Source organism: Sapajus apella, unplaced genomic scaffold (assembly GCF_009761245.1).
Source record: "Sapajus apella isolate SASKATOON/1434 unplaced genomic scaffold, GSC_monkey_1.0 scaffold91, whole genome shotgun sequence".
Lineage (NCBI taxonomy): Eukaryota > Metazoa > Chordata > Mammalia > Primates > Cebidae > Sapajus > Sapajus apella.
In genome coordinates this window covers 2,961,033-2,971,999 of record NW_022437031.1, presented here as the reverse complement: position 1 = coordinate 2,971,999, position 10,967 = coordinate 2,961,033, and the positions used below count along the sequence as shown (strand labels likewise).

The following is a 10,967-nucleotide window of genomic DNA, read 5'->3' as shown; positions in this document are numbered from 1 at the left end:
GTCAATCAATCAATAAAGGTTTATTTGTTTCTGTAACCAAAGTACTGGGCTGTGGTAGGGGAGACAGCAATCAAAGATACATAGCCGTGTCTTCTAGAAGCTCACAATCTAGTTGAAAATTCAAGAATACTCCCCTAGAAAAGTTCATTGACAATTCAAGAGGTGCTGTTAGACAGTAAGAGAGAAAGAGGCACATACCAGGGCCCAGGCAAGAAGTGCTTTGTGAGTGAAGAAGGAAAAAGTATAAGTTGATTTTTAAAAGTCTCTGGAAACACTGGACTTTGGCTAGGCCAGGAAATATGGGGAAGATTTGAATAGACAGAAATAAATGGGGAAAGTCTCCCTAGACGAAAAGACGTGGAAAAGGGAAGAGGTAGGCAAGGTCAAGGAGTATTTAGAAGCCAAGACTGAGCATCAAGAAAGTGAATTTCTAAGCCCTGCTTTCTCACATAAGCTATGATGCTTATGTGAGAATTCTGGTGTCCTAGATGGGAGACTCTGGGAGGAGAATGTGAAGGAAGAAAATAATAATGTATCCATGAGCACTTCCATTCCTGGACCGTTTATACATTTTCAAGACTATTGTGCTCCCATCAGCACTCTCATGATGTGTGTAGACGAAGCCCAGGGCTGTATTGCCCACATATGCCACACTTTTCCCCTGGTGTCCTCAGATATAATGCATCAGTTCCTGCAAAGTCACATAAAATAACTCATGAGAACTTGGTGCTTGGTGAGCATCCTTGTATCCAGCTGGCAGTTCATCTGTTATATCCCATCTGCCCTGGTCTGGAGCTGCTAAGCATGTGTCGCACTTGGGGTATTTGACAAACTGACACTCTACCACACGGAGTGTCCAACTCAGCTTGTCAAATACACGGAGTGTGGCACTGCAGGAGGCCAGGCCAGGGGCTTCTGTGGGAAGGTGAGATCTTCCTGGGAGATGTGACCCTGGAGGGAAAGAGAGAGAAAGAAGTGATGAGATCACACTCTTAGCCCCAGAAAACTTGCGAAAAGACCAGTCCAAGCACCAGAATAGGGAAGTGAGCAGAACAGGCATAAGGTTCCTAACCAGAAGAGAGATCCTAAGGACAAGCAGGGAAGGCCTGATTGACACCCAGTGCTCAGCTGGAAGGTCCTCAGACCTGAGTCCTGTAGCTATGGCATTTCTAGGTGTCCCAAGCTTCAGTGGTTTCCTCTATGAAGAAAAGAGGAGAAAATTTGGTCATCATCCTGCCTGTCTGACTTGGGGAAAGTACCAGATTCCAGAGTCATCATCCTTGCTCCCTCTTCTTCTCAGTTCCCCCAAGATGTGTTTTCACAGTGTTGTGGCTATATACATAGGCTTTGAGGTTAAACATGAGCTTAAATCCTAGCTCTTCCATTAGCTAGCCAGACAACTTTGGATAAATCATTTCACCTCTCTGAGCGCAAGTTTGCTACTCCCACAAAATGTATGTAAGCATAATACCTACCTCATAAGGTTATTGTGAGAATGACAGGAGAAAATGCACTTAAAGCCTTTGGTTCAGTATTCAATACATAACAAATGCTCAAAAAAAATAGTGATTGTAACACCAAAATGAAAGCAAGAGCTATTGGCAATTGATTTAGCAGAATCTGGACAGGTGTGACATTGATTTCTCTTGGTCTCAGCCTTGCCTAACATGATCCTTTTGTCCCATAGGGACTCAAGAATGGCAGCTATTAAAGTGCCCTTAAAGATCATCTAGTCTCACTCACTTAGGTTATAAATGAGAGAACAAAGGCTCATGTTGGGGAGGAGACTTGTAAAGTTTATACAATAAGTTTTCTATAGTTCAGCAGTATGCATTATACAGCTTTCCTCATTGGTTCTTTTGCCTCCCTTCTCCGTATATTCCTCTAGGAAAGGGGAGACACAGCAACAAAGAGGGCAAAAACAGACAGTACCTTTGCAATGCAGCATTTGGGATCACTGAACCCACAAGTCACCAGTGCAATAAGGAAGATGCCAGAAGAAGGGTCAGGTCTGAAACTTCTGGGAGAATTCCCTTGGCAACACTCAGAACTTGTTACTAAAAATGCCGGGTTGCCAGGGTCAAATTATTGCCCTTACCAGCTGTGGCAGTCGATCTGTGAGCAGGTAGCTGGTCTACATTAAATACTGTCATGAAAAGTGGCAAAAATCTCAAGGTTGCCATAAATGGAAAACTGTCCCCACGAGGCCAGAAAGCCCTGTTCCAGCCAAGGCAAGACAGAAGGATTCAGCCTTGTTTTTCAGCAAGAAAACACTCAATGTTTTTTCTTGCTCAACTCTTTTAATTGAATGTAAGGGGTTAACATGCCCCTTCAATTTAAGTTCTAGCAGTAACCTCAAAACTAAGGCTCATTTGCTCCCTCGCTTCCTTTTCTACCTACTCAATCCAGCCTAAGTCACCCAGCAGCAAAAGCAGCAGTCATGGTCACCAGATATGGTATGAAAAAATCAGACAAACTTGTGTTCTGATGCTGTCTTGGCCATCAACTAGACAATCATGGCTTGGGCAAGTATTTCTTCGGGCTTCAGTTGTCTTCTCTGGAAATAAGGACAAGAACACTTACCTGGCGAAGTTGTTGGAAAGCGTTGCTAAGCTTTCCAGAGATTCCCACACCGGAGCCCAAAAGGACTTTGGCTCATTCCCTAGACCTGTGGTTGGAGGCCAGCCAAGCAAGCTGATTAACAGAGTTTGAGTTGGGGATGGCAGGCAAAAGAGAAATATATTTTTACCTTTTTTATATCATTACCCTCATTGGCTACCAGCTCCAGTAAGAAGGCCTAGATAAGCTGCAGGTATTCACAGCCTTTTGAATGCCCTCTCTGACTTTATTGACCCCCAGAAAGCCTGGAAAGAAGGCATGAAAAGAGCTGAAAATTCTTAGTACTTCAAAATTTGGAGGTACTTGTAGACAATAATGCTCTAATATTGATGGAAGAAGTTAGTGGCTGAGCTGAAACTAGACTGGTTTCATTTCCACTCTTGCTGTTCTAGTCCATGCCTCTCCAATGGAGTGTATATAAGAAAATCAGGTTCAGTTGAGAAATGTTGGCCAGACCCATAGAGATAAATGTCTATGTGGGATGATATTAAAGGAATTTGGAAGCTCTTTTCTTTGTCTGTTACATTATTTGGAATAACATCATTTTTCTCCCATATGAAATGCAAAATCTTCTATTGAAGAGCTTCACAAAGCCACTATTATTGGCACAAAAGATGGGTCAGTTTTTATGGAGGGAATTGGAGGGAACCAACCAGAAGTAGGAGGGGTAGGTGTCTGGGAATCTCTGAACACTTAGAGTGAGCCAAGTATCTGAAAGAAGAATAGAAGAAAAGAAGTCCTCAGGACCATGCCTAAAAAATCCAGACTGCCTCTACTATGAGGAGGCCCAACTGAGTCAGTTATAGGACAGGTTCTGCTGCTTGATGTCTCTGTCCTCTGAGGACAGAGCAAAAAGAGGACTGGCCTGGGAATCCAGACCCAGCTCTCCTACAGATTCTCTGTATGACCTTGGGCAAGTCCCTTTCTTCCTCTTTCTGGACCTCAGTTTCTTCTTCCACATGTACCTGGTCTCTAAGAGTCTTTCAATTTTGAACTTCTAGGAGTCAAAAATTGGACTAGAGAAAAGGCTTTCATCTTTGAGCCATGCACTCCATATAGAGTGCTATATGGATTACCACCAGCTCTCCTCTTGGATGTGTTCAGCCCCACCCACAGTTACATATGCAAAGATTACTCACATCTTCTTTCTTGACAGAGGGCTGACAATCATAAAAATAAGGAATCTAATAACTAAAAGTCTCTATACAGAACTCATCTAATCATTCTTTTCTTATTTATTTATTTATTTATTTATTTTACAAAAGGGGTGAAAAAGCTGAGTCCTAGATTGGAGAAAGGACTTTCCCAAAGATACACACTGGGTAAATGGTAAAACCAGGACTGCTACTACGGTTTTCTGACTCCTGGGTCCAAAGAACATTCCACTTCCATGTGACTTTCTCCTAAACATACTAATTGGCTAGAAAATATCCTATCCCCTTTTCCCCACTACTAGAAGTTCCAGGATGGAAAGTCAATGGAAACCTTCTTCCCCCACCTTTGACATTGATTCCCTGAGGAAGATCTGAGGAAAATGGAATGGGCAGATCCAAGCCACCCTTGGCTGCCATAGACACTGCCCTAGCTTGGGAATGCAAGAAGAGAGGGCAAATTGATACCATACCTGTCAGTGGAGTGGTGCCTTGGTCATGGAGGGGACACTGGTTCCCCAGTGCTGAGCCAACCTGCAGGGGCCAGATGGAACTGGGCTTTATGCCGTGAGCAAGAAGGTTGTGTGTTTTGAAGGGCCCTTGGTGTCTTCAACAGGAAACAGAAATGAGGAAGATAAGACTGAGGTTAGCCAACGGAAATCTGGGTGCGAAATGACAAAACAATGCTGTTGTGAAAGGGTCTGCTACTGCAGCAATAGTAGCAGAACACTGCCCTGCCTCCACCAACTCCCAGCTGACTTTCAACAGACACTAACTTTCCAAGCTGCAGAGAGAGAGAGTGGAAAGCACTTGGCTGCCCTAGGCTCTGCCTGTGGGTCAAAGAGGTTTTCCCAGAATAGTTGAGGGAAACCTGGAATGCCAGAACTGAGTCATTATCTAATGAAAAAACCCATTATCAAAATTGAGAAACAGAGCCCCTGAGGGATAAAACGAAATGCTCAGTATCACAAAGCAAATTAGCGGCAAAGCTGAAATTTGAACCCATCTCTATGGACTTCAAATCACATGTTCTTTCACTCTGCCAGAATGACTCCTGGTCCTGGAATACCATTTTACTTCCCACTGATCTCCTGCCATATAGAACCAGCTGCATAATTTGCAAGTCCCAGTAAAAAAATGAAAATAATAGGCCACTTATTTGAAAATTAAGAACAGGCCAGGCGCAGTGGCTCACGCCTGTAATCCCAGCATTTTGGGAGGCCGAGGCAGGCAGATCACAAGGTCAGGAGATTGAGACCATCCTGGCTAACACGATGAAACCCAGTCTCTACTAAAAATACAAAAAATTAGCCAGGCATGGTGGCACATGCCTGTAGTCCCAGATACTCAGGAGGCTGAGGCGGGAGAATCACTTGAACCTGGGAGAGAAAGGTTGCAGTGAGCCAAGATCATGCCACTGTTCTCCAGCCTGGGCGACAGAGCGAGACTCTGTCTCAAAAAAAAAAAAAAAAAAAAAAAAAAAAAAACTAAAAATATCAAGCTGATAACAACAGAACATTAAACTAAGTGTGGAGTCCTTCTAAGCATGGAGCCCTGTGAAGCTATAGAGGTCATATGCTTATGAAGCTGGCCCTGGGGGGCACAGCTATAACCACACACCACATTTTGTCATCTCGGGGCTTGTAGAAGGAAATAAATAAGAAAATTCACATTTATTAGAGTACTTATGATGTTCTTTTACATGTATTATCTAATTTATTCAGCAACCCTCTGGTATGGTATTATCATTATTCTTATTTATGGTGAGGAAACTGAGGCACACAGAAATAAAGTGACTTGCCTTTTTGTTTCTAGGAAACAAAACTAGAAAATAATAGAGAAGACAGATTTTTCACTCAGGTCTAACTCCAAACGTTGAGATTTTCTTCTACTCTTCCACATTGGCTACAAGGAAGCAGGGAAGAAAGTAGTTGGCCTTGAGAAAGAAAGACAGTGCCAGACCCCTAAGTTAAACTGTGACCTTTAGGCTAATAAGGGACATGAAAGGTGTAAAAAGAGGGTGAGTGGTTTCCTAGTGCCTCATGTTTAGAGTCCCTAGGAAGTCCCCATTAACAGCCAGGAAGATGATGAATTCCCACGATGCAGTGCCCTCCACCATGAATTCTGATGGCATGGAGAATGGGAGGGGCAATTCCTTCAATGCTTTCAGGATATATTTTGGATAGCTTTCAATGGTTGCAGTGCCCAAGTCACAGTCCTTTGTCTACAGTAGAGGAAGTATGGCCCTGAGTGGTACTCAAGCAATGGTAAATAACCTTTCCAAGCTACATACATTCTTATAAATTCAGATTCAAAAGAAAGACCACATCCTGTGAGCCAAGAGACCTGCACCCTAGTCCCCACTCTAATCCCTCCCTGGGCATTAGTTTCTCCTTTAACTAACAGAGGTTGGACTAAATGGTCGTGATGACCACTCCAACTCAAACGTTCCCTGTTTCTTTTGTGGCTCTTCCTTACTCACTGTGAGCTTCCCTGTTGTTGCAGGACCTGAGGCTCCGTGGAATTCTAAGGTAGGGATTCACTTGCACTAACATTACTCTGTAGAAAACTTCCTTCTACCAGAATAATGTATTGGCTTAGGCCTCAAGACCCTGGATCTAGCTTCTAGAAAGATTTAGTTCCTGTTTCTTTTTGGTTTCTGACTAAAGCTTGGAGCGGAAGTAGGGTGGTCCTGTGGGCACTTTGCTAAAAAGGGACCCCCTTCTTTCTACTCCAAAATAGAGATTAAGATTAGTTACACACGTCTCTTTTCTCCCTTATCAATTAGGGTACTCTACTAGCTTTCTAACTGGGGTTTCTGGAGACAATGTGTTTGCTTAAAGTAATAATTAACGGTATCTACTTTGAGCCCAACAATAGGGAACCAGAAGGCTCTGAAAATCATACCACCTATGCAGAGGACTCGAATGAGAGCAAAGGGAACTGAGCTCAGAGTTCGTCTTTAGCCCACAAACACCAACTATGCTGGGAAGGGCCAAGTTTGCAATAACAGCACAAAAGGGCTTCTTCTTTTTGGTCTGTTGTCCAGGTTTCTGTTCAGAGCAACCAAAAGTCACAAAGCTTTCCCATTTTGAATGATTTCTGCCTTCCCTGTGCTTGTGGAGGGAGATGAGACAGAAGGGAAAAGAGTTGACAAGGGGAGCAAGCAGGCAGTGCTGGGGTCTCACACTGCAGATACTCATTTATTTCCTCAGTACTGGAATGGAAAGAACATGGAATCAGAGTCCCTGCATCTTAGACCCTAGGTTATAGACAAAGCTCTGTAACTCATTAACTATGTGACCTTGAACAATCATACACAGTCTTTCTGAGCCTTAGTCCCCACATCAGATTCAAGGATTCTCAGGCTAAAGGGAAGTGGAAGACAGGCGTGCACCCCAGGAGCTATGTCACTCTACAGAATATAATAAGTAATTTGACAAAGGCATGAAGTGTCATCAGATATGTAGATAAGATTCTCCCAGGGAAGAAGATGAGGAGGTGATGGTAAGTAGAAAGGTTCTCAGAAGAATAAGATTTTAGCTATATCTGAAAAGATAGGGAGGAAAAAATGATGCTCACTGTCTCTGGAAAGCCTTCTCTGACAACCACCTACAAAATTAGTTGCTTTCCACCTTGCCCTTCTCTATTCTTGAAAAACACCCACACTGCACTTATGTGTCAGTCTCTACCAGAAGACCAAGCACTGCCCAAAGTAGGAACTATGCTTAATCTTTACTGTCTTCCTAGGCCTAGGAATAAACTAGTTATCCCAGAACTGTGAGGTGAATAAGTGAATGCATAAGCAAAACAAAGAGACCTCATGGCCCAATGTCCCCACATTGCTTAGCTTACCCTACCTCCATGAAGGAGCTGAGAAGCCCTTCACCCTTCATTTTGAGTTTATCTTCCTGTTCACTCACCCCCACCTCCTTTCAGAAGACTTTCAAGAAGTGGCCCTAGGGAAAATTGCAAAGCTAAGGCCACTTCCTGTGCAAGCTGCTGGTGTCCACACACGCCACCTCACCCCTGGTGATTGCTATGCATAGGATTGCATCGTGGTTTCCTCTGAAAGGAAATCCAAAGGCTGATGCAACGTGTAGGGCATCCCCAGGCCAGAACTAAAGAACTTTTTGTATACCTGGGCCTGGGGACAAAGGTTTCATTGTGAGGCTCACCACAAAACAGTGATATTGACAAGATAAATGGCAGCAATTAACCTACTAACTACAGCTTAACTATATGCAGCAAGGGTGTGTTGTGCACCTAGCGGCTACAAAGCTGTATGCTTAGCACCAAGGGAATAAAATAAACATACAACAGAACAGAAATATGCAACAATATAATACAAATGTAATGTGAGCCACAATTATTCTAACAACTGCATTTAAAAATTTTTAATAAATAAGTGAAACTAATTTTAATAATATAGTTTATTTAGCTCAACACATCCACAATGTTATTTCAACCTGTAAACAATGTAAACGTTTATTAATAAGATATTTTACATTATTTGAAATGCAGTGTGTATACAAATAGTACATCTCAATTTGAACTTGCCATGTTTCTAGTGTGAAATTGTCATATGTGGCTAGTGGCTACTGTATTGACCAGATCAGGTATAAGACATGGTCCCAGCCCTCCAGGAATTCAGAACCTAGTCCAGAAACCAGAATGCTACATAAGCATGTTCAAAGAATGAGTACAACGGCGGAGGTGCATATATAGAAAAGAGCACTGCACTAAGCGTCGTAAGATCTGGGCTACAGTCTTTTCTCTGCCACTGATTCTCTGTGTGACCTTGAGTAAATCCCTCTCCCTTTCTGGGCCTCCATATTTCCATTTCTACAATAAGTCTGGATTAAACTTATTCATGAAACAAATATAGGTTGAATGTTTTCTAAGTGTCAGGCATGATGCAAGGTGCTCAAGACGCAGAAGTAAACAAGACATATAAAATGCCTGCCTTCTTGACATATACAGTGTGGTGGAAAATAGCCATTAAACAAATTCTTAAAATATGTCAAGAAAGGGGAAAGACCAGAGAGCAGGGAGAACACATAACAGGATAACATAACCCACCAGGCTTGGACAGGTCAAGAAAAATTCCCAAAGGATGTAACTTTTAAAGAGAGACTGAAAAAATGAAAAGTAGTGAGCCAAGTGGATAATGGGTGCAAGGCAGTTCCAAGCAGAAGAGGCAACAAGATAAAAGGCTGGTATGGCTTGAAAATGAGTGAGCAAAGGAAAAAAGCGTAAAGGAAGTAGAAGAGTTAAGCAGAGGCCAAACTAAGAAAAGCCTTGTATGCTATGTTGAGCATTTGAGACGTGAGAAACCAGAAAGGGTATAGGTGATGCAGCGCCCTTCTGTATTCAAGCCTAGGATTTTAGGGGTCCAGACCATGGCAACAAAGAGGAAAGAAAAGTTAATTCCAGCTGCTTGGATTAGAGATTTCACAGGAGAGGCAGAATTTTAAAAGAGTCTTGACGGATAACTGGATTAATAATCAGAGAAAGGCATTCCAGGCAGAGGAAAGGACCCAAGTAAAGGTGCAGAGATGGGAAAGAATACGGTGAGCTTGTGTGAATAGGGAGACTACTGATACAAAAGGGCAAATATAAGCCTAAGAGTATTTTTAGTATTTTTGAGTATCTACAGGCAGAGAAGAACGATAGTAGCCCAAAGGCCTATGCAACATACCAAATGTATTCTGGAGGAAATCTGGCAAAGAGTTTAGACCTACTAAGAGATCCAGTTTGTACTGTAATAATAATGAACAAGTATTGTGAGCTTACTAAGTGCTGGGCACTGTTTCAAGCCCTTTACATATGTTAGTTTATGTAATCCTCATAACAACCTTATGAGAGAGATACTATAATTAGCTAGTAAATGGCAGATGTAGGATTTAAATATCACGCAACAATCTATGAATGGTAGAAATTTTGGAGCAATCTTCCAAAAATATATAATATGTTTCTGGGTAGGAAATGTCAAATTCAAGTCAGTTATCATCTCAGTCTTTAAGGGCAGTTTTTTCCAGGAAAACCTCATTACTTTCCAATTTATGATCATTAGATAAGTCTGAGCTGAACCTGACTTTTGTTTAGCTTCTTAGAAAAACAAAATGAATGAAATAAATAAAATGGGAGTTCCAGGGAGTTGTTTAAAGACAGAAAATCAAACTGGTTCTGCTTACTTCCCATACCTAACTCTCAGTCACAGCCCTTCAGAAGCTTCCATCTGTGGCATAAATAACTGAAGTGGCCTTAACCAAACATTTTTGTCTATTTCCTATAATGGTCTACCTAAAGGTTTTTACTAAGCAGCAGTCGTTTTGTTTTGTTTTGTTTCTTAATATGAGTAAAGAGTTTATTTGGGCCAAGTTTGAACGTTGCAGCTTGGGTGCATAGATTTAAGTTGCCCTAAATATACACTCCCTTGGCAAGAGTTTTAAATGGACAGCGAAGAAAGGAATCAGGAATCAATTTTCAATAGCCTACTGTTAATAGTATATTTGGAAGGAACAAACGTGTATTTATTTAAAATATATATTCTCACTCCAGTCTGTCCCTGACTGCCACTATTCATATCATGCCTGTAGTCCCAGTTACTGGAGACGCTGAGGCAGGAGGATCACTGGAGCCCAGGAGTTCAAGGCTGTAGTGCACTATTATCACCTGTGAATAGCCACTGCACTCCAGCCTAGGCAACATAGGAAGACCCTGTCTCAAAAAAATACATAAAAAAGAGGAAATTCTGTCCTTTTCAACAATATAAATGGAATTGGAGATTCTGTGAAGTGAGATAAGCCAGGCACAAAAAGACAAATGCCACATGATCTCACTTACATGTGGAATCGAAGATAATGAAAGTTATAAAAGCAGAGAGTAGAATGGTGGTTACAAAGGCTTAGGGGTAGGTGGAATGGGGAGATAAGTTTCAAAGGATACAAAGTCTCAGACAGAAGGAATAGGTGTTTCTCGAGATCTATTGCACAGCATGATGAATACAGTTAATAATAATGTATTACATGTTTTGAAATTGCTAAGAGAGTAAATTTCAAATTATTCAACAAATTGTAAGCATTCGAGGCAATGGATATATTAATTAAATTTAATTACTCCTCATTGTATTTATAAATCATAACATCACTTTGTATTCCACAAATACAATTATAAATTTACAATAAAAACTAA

At 41.7% G+C, this 10,967-nt stretch overlaps 1 long non-coding RNA gene across 1 annotated transcript; it reads right to left on the bottom strand.

Moving 5' to 3' along the window:
- On the bottom strand, positions 1–10,389 carry LOC116535036. Its single transcript, XR_004262016.1, has 2 exons — positions 6,678–10,389; positions 1–4,377 (listed from the first exon to the last, which is right to left on the bottom strand). It is a non-coding gene; the product is annotated as an uncharacterized LOC116535036 (long non-coding RNA).
- Positions 10,390–10,967: the final 578 nt, after the last annotated feature.